Source organism: Amphibalanus amphitrite, unplaced genomic scaffold, assembly GCF_019059575.1.
Source record: "Amphibalanus amphitrite isolate SeventyFive unplaced genomic scaffold, NRLGWU_Aamphi_draft 000430F_arrow, whole genome shotgun sequence".
Classification (NCBI taxonomy): domain Eukaryota; kingdom Metazoa; phylum Arthropoda; class Thecostraca; order Balanomorpha; family Balanidae; genus Amphibalanus; species Amphibalanus amphitrite.
The window spans coordinates 302,653-317,032 of record NW_024881924.1 but is presented as its reverse complement, the minus strand read 5'-3'; positions in this window follow the sequence as shown (position 1 = coordinate 317,032).

The following is a 14,380-nucleotide window of genomic DNA, read 5'->3' as shown; positions in this document are numbered from 1 at the left end:
ACAGCCGAACTCCTGCCGGAAACGACGTTTAACAGCTGCGCACGATTTTGTTTCATGCCATAAATGGATGATTTTTACTTTTTCTTCTGGTAAGAAAACCATTGCTGATAGAGAGGTAATTATTTCTCCTACTCATTTGGCAGACTGTTGGCTTTGGTATGCTTGCAAAATATGTCTAGAGTTGAAATATTAAATACACAGAATGTGCGTTAGAAACTGTTACACTTATTCTGGCCCACCCTGTATATTCCCGACCGGGGCTGGGAAAATGCGTTTTATTCACCGAGGTTTTTGTGCGGAGGACCGAGTGCCGGTAGGCACGAGGTCCATAGCAAAAAACCGAGGTGAATAAAACTGCATTTTCACAGCCCAAGGTTGGGAAGAGATTTACCACATGCCGTACCGGCGCAACAGTTAATATCATATTCATTTGATATTTTACACTTTAATCTTAATATTGTGTTAATATTATATTAGTACTATGTTCATATTTATAGTCACCGTGATTATTTTTTGTGTTTTTCATTATTGGACTGCGTTGAGTGAGTATGAAAGATGAAATTCCTACTTCCCCCTTATTTAGGGTTTGAAAAAGCTGAGGATGAAGATGGTGAAGCGCCAGAAGTTAGAATAAAGATATGGAGTCCAGCATGAGTGAGGAAACCGTGAGGAAAACTGAAAATTGGGTGAAACGCTGAATCAAACGCGTTTTGGATCCCAGCTGGAACAATATCAAATGTTTCATTATGGCACCTTAAGATGCTTCACGCATTTAAATTGTTCGTCTTTTGCGTGCATTGTGTAGAAATAATGATTATTCCGACCATGTTCTGCAGCAATAAATACATTGGCTTTGGAACGATAACCTTGTTTAGTTGAATTACGTTGACAGCAAAAGTAAGTAAACACGCAGTCACTTACTTTTGCTGTTGCTGTTAGTGAACACACAATCCGTAAATATCTACTTTGAAATTGGTTCTTCCGCTCAGAATATTCAGTAAAATTTTGTCTGGGAAAATCAAAAAGCCCTAGGGCCGAATCGTTTCCCAAATACCTTCAACATTAGCCGAGGCGGGCCGAAGCCATTTCCCAAATGCACGTGCTAATGTTAAAGGGATATCTCGGCATGTGGTAATAAGTTTTTGTTCAGTGCATATGGCTGCTGGGGTGTGTCATCTTGATATGATGCTTTGTAACGTGTATGATACGCCTAAAACCTCGCTGGCAGTGGCCGAGAGGAGAGGGGGGGGGGGGCGGGTGCCGCCTCCACATGTTTATTTTTGTTGATAGCTGCCAGAGCTGAAATTTGGCAAGCCTGACCTTTGATTCAAGGTGAATTTTTATGACAGCAGCTGTATTTTCACCCTCGCCCATATTGGTGTTTTGCCAGCGTCTATCGTAAAGGGGGGGGAGGGTCCGTTGGACCCCTTTGCCGTTCAGCCCCTGATCGAGCTAGAGCTTCGCGGAAAAAGAGCGTGTTTCCCGTGACGAGAGGAGGCCGATGATACCCAATTTTAAGGTCATAGGTCATTGGTTGACAGGTCAATATAACTCAAAAGTCGGGGAATCGGGACCTGTTAGAGCTTCGTAAAGTGAAGCTGTTATAGGGTTTTGCGGGGTGCTGACCACGAATTTCAAGTTAGTTTTGATCACAGATGATGTTTTCGTGCATTTAGGCCAGGTCGGGTCAGGTCAGGTCAGGTCACATGTTACGAGGGAACCAAAACTACTTATTAAATGCTCAAACGGTTTCTAAATGCGAAATCAACTCCAAAATCTACCCTAGAAACATGTAGAATTCGAAAGAGTGAACAAAGGTCATCAAAGGTCAGTGACCTGACTGACCTTCACGTGACCTTGACACCCACTAGAATCCATGGGATCAACCTCCTTTCACATGTTTGATCGCTTAAAGCTAAAAAGACAATAAAACGCGCTCTACTCGAAATACGCCAAAACGCGATTCCGGCCAAACATGGTCTCGGAAAACAGGTCACAAGTCAAAGGTCTTTTGAGTCAGGGTCATACAAATTATAGGGTAGGCGTTATATTGATTAACTCGAGGGTACTGAAAGTTTCGTCGCAATCAGCCGCTTTTTGAGTTATTTGCGAAAAACTGAGGGTAGGAGGTCTGTTCGACACCCTCCTACAGGTGCGAAGGTTAAGGTCAGGCCGTTGACCAATGACGTCAAAAGTGAACCTCTGTTAGGTCCCAAAATGTCGCGACGTCGCAGCACCCTTCGTGCCAGGGGACTTTTCAACGGGGAATGAAGCTTATATGATCTAGTACTATCTCCCAGAGGCCTCACAACTTGTATGTAGCTATCTCGTATTTTTCTTAAGAGTCACCTGAAGTCAGGTCGGTCACGCAACCTCACGATTATTAACCCTCGCCGGCACAGGGGGGGGGGGTGATGCAACCCCCCCCCCCCCAAGGTTTTTCGCGAATAACTCGCGTAAAAAGCGGCCGATCGCGACGAAACTTTCAGTACCCTCGCATTGATCAATTTTACACCTACCCTTAAAATTTCATGACCCTGACCCAAATGACCTTTGACCTGTGACCTCTTTTCCGAGACCATGTTTGGCCGGAATCGCGATTCGGCGTATGTCGGCTCGCATTAGCCGCGCGTTTGCAAGCTTTTTGTGGTTTCAAACGTTCAAACATGTGATTTGATGTTGCTCATATGCATTAGGGTGGGTGTCAAGGTCACCTGAAGGTCAGGTCAGGTCATTGACCTTTGGTGACCTCGGGTGACCTCGGTTCACTTTTTCGAGTTTTACATGTTTCTAGGCTAGTTTTTGGAGCTGAATTCGAATTTAGCAACCATTTGAACATTTACGAAGTAGTTTTGGTGCCTTCGTAACATGTTACGAAGCTGTCAGAGGCGGTTGACATGCATTACGAATACCCGTCACAACCCCTACCGGTTGACCTGACCTGACCTGACCCGACCTGGTTTAAATGCTTAAAGACATCATCTCTGATCAAAACTAACACGATATTCGTGATCAGCACCCCGGAAAACCACATAACAGCCACACTTTACGACTTTCTAACAGGTCCCGATTTTCCCGGTTTTCGGGTCATTGACCTGACCTGGAAGGTCACCCGATGACCTAGGACCTTAAAATTGGGTATCATCGGCTTCCTCTCATGACGGGCAACACGCTCGTTTTTTCCGCGAAGCTCTAGCTCGATCAGGGGCCAAACGCGAGGGGGGTCGTACCACCCCCCCCCCCCCTTGTGCCGTCGAAGGACGCAAAATGGCCTGTGCCGGCGAGGGTTAATCAATTGGGAAATATGAAAATTGTTATTTTGGCGCCAGGAGCCATCTAACGGGTGAGCACTTACTTTTTGCACAAAAATTTAGTTTGCATATCTCCGATGTATTTTGAGATAACATTACCAAACTTTCAGCACAGGATGGCAGCATCGCTATGTACCTGCCATCACTATAGTGCAGGGCCGTTGTGACACCGTTGCGCTTTGCAGCCCGCACGCGCTTCGGGACCGCCCTCATCATGCCGTGCACCACCTCCAAGTCAATTTCTTGCAGAGCTTGACGTATCCGCCTCTTCAAACCCTCGTCACTCTTTGCTGACCAGCCACCTTTGTACACCCTCTGCTTCATGAGACCCCAAAAGTCCTCGATTGGCCGCAGTTGGGGGACGTTGGGGGGATTCTTCTCGCGGGGTACATACCGCACGTGCGACCGGTCCAGGAGTTCCAGGGTCTCACGTGCGTAGTGCGAGGCTGCCAGATCCGGCCAGAACACATACCCTCCATGGGGGTAATGTTGTGCCAGAAAAGGCAAAAGTTCGCCCTTGATGCACTTCTCCCGGTACACAGCACCGTTAACATTTGCGCGACTGGGGGTGATTACCGGCCGGGAGATCCCCCGAGGGGATATGGCCACCCACACTAGAAGTTTCCGCGGGAACTTGCCTATGGGTCGATGTTTCACATCTTCTGGCGCGTCTCCACCAGGGCCAGCTTAGTAACCCTTGTTGGCTGGCATCTCACTGCCCTGATAGGTGAAATAACTCTCATCGTCCATCACCACCTCGAGATCCGCGTCCGTGTTGAGCACTTCACTCGCCAACCGTCGTATCCGGATCTTTTGGGACTTACGCTGCTCCGGTGTAGTACTTGGGGCCTTGGTCCTTGTCCGGTATTTCAGTCCTTCCTCTGCTAGGATTTTTCGGACATAACTTTGGGAGATACCGAAGCGGCGGGCAAGAACCCCCACGCGATGGCGGGCCGCGAGGACCAGAGCACGTCTCTTCTGCCGGAGCATCTTGACCACAGGTCGGCAACTTTTTCCCGTGCTGGCATGCGTAACATCTCCTCTCGCCTCCAAGTTTCTGATGATATTGTAGGTTGTCCTCTTCGCCACACCCATTTTTAGAAAATGGCTCACAATGTCACATTTTCGAAAATTGGGGTGGTTTTTGACAAATTCTGCCACAATACTACGGACACCTGACTTGGTTAAGCCCTCCATGCTTAATGATTTCATATTTCAGAAATTTCAAAATCCGCGTGCATGTTACATTCCTAATGGTGTTTCATTGTGGAAAATTTCATGCAAATCTCATTTAAATTGGTGAGACTGCAAGCGAATTAATATTGTGCAGAAAGTAAGTGCTCACCCGTTAAAGCTGTCTCAAGCGCACTAATTCGCGATTTTATACAATCTTTGGAAGCCCCAGCATTCACTTTTCTATTCTTAAAGTTAGGCGACTTAATTTATGACGTCACTAAGGTTACAGGAGTTTTCACCAAAAAGTCCCGATCAAATTGAGCTAGCGAGTCGGGAAGCCACCAGTGGACTTGTGAGGACCTACCGAATCAAAGAAGCGATATGACCTCCTTGAGCCAGCCTCGTGGCCTGAGTGGCTCTGCCCTGACATGACCTGAGGTGAACACCTTAAATTGACCTCAACAAAAACAAAACGCTATTCGACGCGCTTGAGCATGCAAAACTCAATGGTGCCATTATCTTGGCTCTGTAACCACTTATGGTGAAGTTGTTTACCAAAAACCGATCCCGCGACTTGGAGCACTTATATACTGACCTCAGAGTTTACCGGTTGACCTGAGACATTCAACTCGGGTACCAGTTGCTGCATCTCATACGACGCACGCGCTCAGTTTTATCCACAAGGCGCTAGCTCAATTAGGGGCAAAAAGACGGAGAGGGGTCATAATCGCCCCCCTTCCCTCGGCCGGGGTATATGCAGAAAACCCAAAATTCCATTGAGGGTTAAGCACTGAAGTGATATATTATGATGCGAGAAGGTATAGGTCAAAACAAGTATGCGCACGAGCAGATGTGAATAAAACTGTGTTTGAGGTATGCCTTTTTTATTAAACATTCGATTTGCTTTAGTTAATGGTAAGAACAGATACAACCAAGAAGAGCGCCCCTGAAGAAAAGGTGGCGCACCGGACGGGTGCGATTTTAAGGTCTAAGGTCAGTCGGGGACCTCTAAGTTCGGATCAAGCGCTGCATGTTAGGGGTTAAAAAAAAACTGGGGGCAAAAAAAGCATCCCGATTTTGGCAGCATCGTCATGCTTTGTCACGGCACTCATCCACTCCCTCGGCCGAAATATTATTTCCTTTTTGTATGAGTACTGGCATAATCCCGCGCATTACGCTGCATGTTGTTTGCTATGAAAAAATGCATGTTCAGCTACGTTCTACGCAGTACGCACTAACCTAACCACCATCCCATCATCAACCACTAGCCACCATCCCGTTCTGTGCTCCCTTCCATCCCACACGAATCAGCCGAGATACTAGTCAGTCGGGCTAGCGCTATCCTATCCTCCCTTCCTGACTGCACAGCGCTAAAACCCAGAGCCGAGACTTCCCGAGCGCGACCTCTGACCCCACGCGGTCCGAAGGGTCGGCCGATGCCTAAGGGCGCGCCGCGCGCCGGCCACCCGGATAGCCTCTGCCGAGTCTCCCTTTCATACACCGTTTACTACGCGCTCGATTCATTCATGTTTCTGTGTTTCCGCGTTCCTCTCGTTAGATGGCTCTACTGATGTCATAGGCGATCCCAGGAAGATTGCGGCCAGAATGACCCAAACGGCAGAAAATGAGGTTTTTGGTGAATATCTCGGAAAGTATTTGGCATACAACGATGCAATTTCACAGTATCGTGGTAAATGTGCATACACATAATTCGGGTTGATACTTTTGCATTTGAACATTATATAGGACCAGATATGTCCGAAAAAGCAAAACCAACAAGACTTTTACTGGAGAACCGTACGTTCATCGGGACTAGTCACATGACTCGCTCAACCCAGCTGGGTTATGGATACTAATTGCGCTTCAAATTGACCTCTGACAGCCATTTATTTACGCTAGTTTGATGCATAAAACTGTACATTGAAACTCAAGCGGCAGCACATAGGTCTCCAGCAAGGTGGTTATATACAACAGAGCACCTCGCTAAAACGAGCGCGAGCCGCACTGTCACACTGACAGAACACTGAGCCGCGAGTCGTGACAGTCGCACTGCGTCATATGCACGCAGATGTCGCACTCACGGCACCGTTGCTGGCACTGCGCTGCGGGTGGACACGCGCGGTGCAGTAACTAGCTCCACGGTGTGCGGCTCACCGGAGGGATTACCAGTCTCCGACCGGACAGTCCAGGCGGGAAATGCAGTGTCTTCAATCATGACCGCCGTCCCCGTCACGGCGGCGACGCGGCGGCGTCGAATCTTGAGCTGGTGGACACTTGGAATCCTGCCAGAGCTACCAGCTTCAGCCCTTCAGCATCCTGTCATCAGCAAACTCCAGCAGAGCTCCAATGCAACTGGGAAAATAAAATTTATGCAAAAGATTTCCTTACACAGGATTCTCTTGCGCAGTTCAGCAAAATCTTCTGTGGTATCCATGGCCGTGACATGAGAGGAGTTGATGCCACTGTAAAAAATATAGGTTCATTGGTTCTCATTTACCCACATCGAGCTTCTATAGGTACCATTCATTTGTATATCATGAAGTATGTTAACTACCCAATATTTATGCAATAGACTGACATGAAATATGTAGCAATGGCAAGAGAGATTGGTAAATACCTAAGCCAAATAGGTTGCAGGATTTATTGGCACCAAACAGGTCAGAAAGTAGAAGTTCAAACAATCTTACAAACTACACCAGAGAAAGTCTTTGAATTAGGTACAAAATTATGCCAAAGAAATAAAAACAATGCAGTTTTGTAGAGCATTTCCCAAAAGATAACTGTGATTCAGCCTTGCTCCCATTCTGAGAATGAATAAATACAAATTATGAGGTGAAAGTTACTAAAAAGCATTTTTTTAGAAAACAGCTTCAATCCATGTTTGCCTGATTTCAAACTCAAGGCAACATCTCATAGCTTTGACAGCATGAAATTTCATTATTGAGGTTACAATTTCCATAATCTTGTCACAAACAGTGCACTTTAATATGGATAGCTAACACCAAATCAGCCAACCTTGTATCATAGTGTAATAAATAACAAGTGAAGACACTTCGATTATTTTGTGTAATGCGTTTTCTTCTGCCGGAAGTGCTCTCTCAGAAAATCAACGATATCTGATGACGATTGATGACGTTTTCGTCATTGTAGTGCAAAAGTTTCATCCCTGTAGTGAAAACTTCTAACCCAAGAAACTACTATCCAAGCTTGTAGTTATATAAGTGTTGGTTTTAACAGCTAATTCACCCTTATTTTCTACAAAACACTGAAAATAAATCCCTCTACACGCAACTTGAAATGAAATATCACTTAAACATAATGAGAAGACCAAAAACCTATTTTTACTACACATCTTTACAAGCTAAGAATGTCTTCTTTATGCCAGAATGGGTATAGCGTATGAACACAGGGACAGGCCCCACAGCTCGCAATACCTAATAATTCATGTTCTCTTATCAGGCATATCGTTCGGAAGCTGTGTAAATGCCGACGCAGTGTTAAAATGGGCCAAACAGCTATTCATCAACTGGGCATTTCACCGGGCTGAAACGCATCGATGTCCCCTGATTTTGCATATTATAATGCATTCAATAGGAACAATGAACATGCGATGACTCTCATTCATTTCGCGCAATAAAAAGCATAGGTTCTCAAGTCAAAGTGAAGGAAAAGACCGATCAAAATGACTCGTATAATACAGACTTTGTTTAAATACTCTACACTTTTAGGGGCTGGTACTGTTATGGTGTCCTCTATTTTTGAATATTTTCATACCGGTTCTGTCACATTGCATTCAGTTAGCGATCATACATGCAATAAAAACAGTTGGTTCTCGAGAGTAAAGTTACGGAATAGAGTGAATGCTGATACGATGTTCAGCATGTTGGAGCGCAGATAGATCGAGTAGGACTTTCATCGGGCTGTGGCACATCGATGTCCTCTGATTTTGAATATTTTCACGCATTTTATAAGAAAATGCGATTATTTTCTTTCATTAAATGCAATACGAAACATGGGTTCTCGTGTCTATGTCAATCAAAGGACCGATCAAAATGGGTCATGTTTTAGAGACGTTGTCAAAATACCATACACTTTTTAGGAGCCGGTGGTCTTATGATGTCCTCTGTTTTTGAATATTTTCATACCGGTTCTGTCAAATGGCATTCAGTAAGCGACCATACATGCAATAAAAACAGTGGGTTCTCGAGAGTAACCTTACGGAATAAGAGTGAATGCTGATACGATGTTCAGCATGTTAGAGCGCAGTTAGATCGAGTAGGACTTTCATCGGGCTGTGGCACATCGATGCCCTCTGATTTTGAATATTTTCACGCATTTTATACGAAAATGCGATTATTTTCTTTCATTAAATGCAATAAAAAAACATGGGTTCTCGAGTCTATGTCAATCAAAGGACCGATCAAAATGGGTTATATTTTAGAGACGTCAAAATACCCTACACTTTCAAGGAGCCGGTGGTGTTATGATGTCCTCTGTTTTTGAATATTTTCATACCGGTACTGTTAAATTGCATTCAGTAAGCGACCATACATGCAATAAAAACAGTGGGTTCTCGAGAGTAACGTTACGGAATAGAGTGAATGCTGATACGATGTTCCACATGTTGGAGCGCAGTTACATCGAGTAGGACTTTCATCGGGCTGTGGCAAATCGATGTCCTCTGATTTTGAATACTTTCACGCATTTTAGAAGAAAATGCGATTATTTTCTTTCATTAAATGCAATAAAAAACATGGGTTCTCGAGTCTATGTCATTCATAGGACCGATCAAAATGGGTTATGTTTTAGAGACGTTGTCAAAATATCCTACACTTTTTAGGAGCCGGTGGTGTTATGATGTCCTCTGTTTTTGAATATTTTCATACCGGTTCTGTCAAATGGCATTCAGTAAGCGACCATACATGCAATAAAAACAGTGGGTTCTCGAGAGTAACGTTACGGAATAGAGTGAATGCTGATACGATGTTCAACATGTTGGAGCGCAGTTAGATCGAGTAGTATCGGGCTGTGGCACATCGATGTCCTCTGATTTTGAATATTTTCACGCATTTTATAAGAAAATGCGATTATTTTCTTTCATTATATGCAATAAAAAACATGGGTTCGAAGGATACCCTCAACCTTCGTGTAAGACCCCTGAGTTTGTTGCGTGCTTGACAGTAGTGTGCAAAGTCGACTGGGTCTTGAGTGAGTGTATATCTCTTCCACAGGCTGGCCTTCTCCCGTTTCAATCTGGCGGCCTTTCTTGTCATGTACAGGTTCTTACAGGGCCTTGGTCTTGCCATGGGGATGGACTTTGCCACTGCACTCTGAAGCAACCACTGAACTCATTCTATTTCCTTGTTTTCACATGCTGCACAAAATGTTTTTTCTTCCACGTTCCTTCTGTCATTATAAAACATAATAGGTATCATAATTGCCTCACTTCTTCTTTATATTCCAAGTATTGCTGCTGCAATTCATCACATCTCCCGTTGCCCCTGTACAGAAGACGGATAAATCCACCGATGTGTCTAACTTCCGGCCCATTTCTATTCTTCCGACAATCGCGAAAATTACAGAACGCGTAGTTTATGAACAGTTGTACTCCTACTTTACTAGTCACTGCCTATTCACATCTAGTCAACACGGTTTTAGATCGAACCACTCTACTGACACGGCGCTTTTAACTGTAACTGACAGAGTGTTCGAGGCCATGGATTCCCGTGAGGTAGCCCTTCTATGCATGCTAGACCTGTCAAAATGTTTTGATGTCGTGCCACATGAGAGACTCTTGGATAAGATGCGCCTGTACAATGTTGACACTCGGTGGCTTCAGAGTTACCTGACCGGACATTATCAGAGAGTTGTCGCCCAAGATCAGCGTGGCTACCGCACCATGTCAGCGTCACTGCCCAACCCTATAGGCACCTATCAGGGAACTGCCCTCGGGCCATTACTGTACAGTGTGTACGCGAATGATATGGCCCTGTACGCTGACGGCGCGACCATAGTGCAGTATGCGGACGACACCCAGGTTATCGTGAGTGGGAGACCCGGAGAAATTGGCACTCTTACTGCATCCATGGAACTCAATCTGTCACTTCTGTCGGCATGGTTTGGCAAAAACGGTATGAAAATTAACGCTCAGAAAACACAACTCATGGTCCTCGGGACTCGTCAAAATCTCAAGCAGCTCCCCACGGTTGGAATCAAATTTATGGGTGCCACTGTCTCCGGCTCTCCCACGGTGCGGAATCTGGGTGTTGTGTTCGACCAGACGCTGTCTTTTACCGCCCATGTTGACGATGTCGTACGCCGCTGCACAGGCCTGCTGATTGGTCTTACGCACAGCAGACACCATTTACCTCGAACGACGCTCAGCACACTAGTCAATGGTCTAGTCATCTCTCTCGTTCGGTACTGCATAAGTGTTTATGGATCGTGCAATGCTACTCAGATAGGGCGTCTACAGAAAGTGCTTAACTTCGCGGCGCGAGTGATATCAGGGCGACGTAAATTCGACCATGTTAGCGACGTGCTGCGCGATCTGGAGTGGCTCTCTGCCCGTAATTTGTACCGCTACCATTTACTGACGCTTCTAAAGCGGACCCTGGTCACTGACCAGCCTGAGTCACTCGCCACTCACCTCATGTACAGACGTGATGTGCATCAGCGCAGTACGCGACAGGATGGCATGCTTCACCTGACAAGTATTCGATCAGAAGCAGGAAGGAGGCGTTTTACCTACGCGACTGTGACTGATTTTAACACCATACCAGCGGATATTCGAGCCATGAACCTGAGCCGATTCAAAAAGGAGCTGCACAAGTACCTGCTGCTGCAGCAGCTGCAGCAGCAGTAGAGACGCCTTGGACGACACTGATGTGATAGAACTGTATGTATTGAGTATGATGTGCAATGAGTGATGTGATGTTTGTATGCATGTGATCCGCTCACCTCATTCACGTCTAGTCTTTATATGTACGGCTCTCCAGGGTATTAGTCGTTGGTCGCTCGGCGAGCGGGAGGGCAACCAGTTCCGCCCCTGTATCGCGTGACCCCTTGCTCCGCCCAGTTACGCACGAGCGTACTCCACGCCGCGTAGTAGCGTGGGGAGGGGAGGGTTAGAATGGTGGCATGTGTAGAGGCTAGAACCGGTTTCCACCGCCATGCCACCGCCCAGCGACATGGAGCGGGGTCAGTGACCAGGGCGCAGGGAAAGGTCAGAGGTCAGCTATAACGTAGAGCTTTGTGTCTCCCTCCCCTCCGTGTGTAACGACCGCACGACAGCGGCCGGCCGCCGATCAGGCTTGACATGTCAAGGTCACCCGCAGCCAACGGGTCAGAGGGTTGGTCGAGTGCGAGTCCGTGGCTGACGACAGTCTCGACCATGTGCTATGGTGCCGATACACTAGCGTGGGTAATAAGTTTGTGTTCAGTGCATATGACTGCTGGGGGCGTGTCCTCTTGATATGATGCTTTATAACGTGTATGATACGCTAAACCTCGCTGGCAGTGGCCGAGAGGAGAGGGGGGCGGGGAGGCGGGTGCCGCCTCCACATGTTTATTTTTGTTAATAGCTGCGAGAGCTGAAATTTGGCAAGCCTGACCTTTGATTTAAGCTGATTTTTTTATGACAGCAGCTGTATTTTCACCCTCGCCCATATTGGTGTTTTGCCAGCGTCTATCGTAAAGGGGAAGGAGGGTCCGTTGGACCCCTTTGCCGTTCAGCCCCTGATCGAGCTAGAGCTTCGCGGAAAAAGAGTTTGTTGCCCGTGACGAGAGGAGGCCGATGATACCCCATTTTAAGGTCCTAGTTCATTGGTTGACAGGTCAATATAGCACAAAAGTCGGGGAATCGGGACCTGTTAGAGCTTCGTAAAGTGAAGCTGCTATAGGGTTTTGCGGGGTGCTGATCACGAAATTCAAGTTAGTTTTGATCACAGATGATGTTTTCATGCATTTAGGCCAGGTCAGGTCACATGTTACGAGGGAACCAAAACTACTTCTTAAATGTTCAAACGGTTTCTAAATGCGAAATCAACTCCAAAATCTACCCTTGAAACATGTAAAACTCGAAACCAAAGGTCAGTGACCTGACTGACCTTCACGTGACCTTGATGCCCACTAGAATCCATGGGATCAACATCCTTTCACATGTTTGATCGCTTAAAGTCACAAAAAGACAAAAAAACGCGCTCTGCTCGAAATACGCCAAAACGCGATTCCGGCCAAACATGGTCTCGGAAAATAGGTCACAAGTCAAAGGTCTTATGAGTCAGGGTCATACAAATTATAGGGTAGGCGTAATATTGATTATCTCGAGGGTACTGAAAGTTTCGTCGTAATCAGCCGCTTTTTGCGAGAGTTATTTGCGAAAAACTGAGGGTAGGAGGTCTGTTCGACACCCTCCTAGTGTCGAACATCGTTAGTGCGAAGGTTAAGGTCAGACCGTTAACCAATGACGTCAAAAGTGAACCTCTGTAAGGTCCCAAAATGTCGCGACGTCGCAGCACCCTTCGTGCCAGGGGACTTTTCAACGGGGAATGAAGCTTATATGATCTAGTACAGGGGCGGTCGCAGACTTGGAGTTTGGGGGGGGGCAACTTGGCAAAGGGGCCCCTGCGCTGACCCAGGGGGCCCGGTGCTAGCTTAAAGGGGCCCACGGGCGTAGTGCACGGGTGCAGAAACCTAGGCCATGGCCGGTGAGGGGGGAAACTTGGCAGCGGCACCCGAGCGGAGGCTCATTGAGAGCTTTGAGGGTGCACCATGTCGAAAAGGTACCGAAAAGTGCATTTTGAAGCATTGATTATGCCAATAATTCACGCAACTGTGAATGGACTACCGCAAAAATAAAGCCGGCTAACTTTGCAATTGTCTTTGCAAAAAAAAAAAACTTTGCCATTTTTTAAGATCATCGTGCTAAAACTTTTATCAGTGGCTCATCGGTATCTGTTCACACATGTGTTCCGACTTCCGTTTAATCTTTTTTTCACTTGAGCACAAATGCAAATTTTGAAGACCATTACAGTAGCAAGTGCTTCGAAAGACGGATAGTGGGCAAAATATCCTAAATTTGTCGTGCTGCATGGAAAGTAGTGTTGCTGAGGAAAGGGGGCTTTGTTTCAGATTATTGTGGATGCAGAATACATTGTCTGCACTCACTGCAGAATTATTGTTGGTGCAACTGCGCCCACTGCACCCATGGTTCCTACACTTATGGGCCCATCGATAGCGCTTCGGCGATACCTATCGCCTAGAGGCTGCAATGGGGCCCTTAGAGTACGGTGTCAGACCCCCAGAGGCCGGCGTTGGACCCAGGGGTCAGCGAAGGGCCTCAAAGGCCCCAGGTAGGGCCCCAGAGGCTGATGTGGGCCTTCATAAGCAAGTGCGTGACGCCCAAAGGTAAGGCTTGAGCCCCCCAGAGAACATAATAGGGCCATCAGTGGCCGGTGTAGAGACCTCATAGGCCAGTTTGCGGGCCCCTCAGAGGCTAGTGTGGGGCCTCAGGTGTCGCTATGAGGCACTTAAAGACCGGAATGGGTCCTCAGAAGCCGGCATCGATCCTTCAGAAGCCAGTACGGGGCCCTCAGAGGCACATAAGGGCAGTTTCGGTCCCAGAGACAGAAATGGGACCATCAGAGGCCGGTGTGGGTCGTGGGACCTTTAGAGGCTGGTTTGGGCTCTTAGGGGCCAGTTTAGAGCTCTCAGAGACCAGTACAGGGCTTGCAAATGGGAGTTTGAGACCATCAGAGACCGAATTGGGCACTCAGAGGCTAATATGGGTCCTTACAGGCCAGCATGGAGCCCTCAGAGGTTAGGGTGGGGCCCTAAAAGACCGACATGGGCCGGCGTTGGACCCCAGAGGCCAGAAGAGGGCCCTCAAAGGC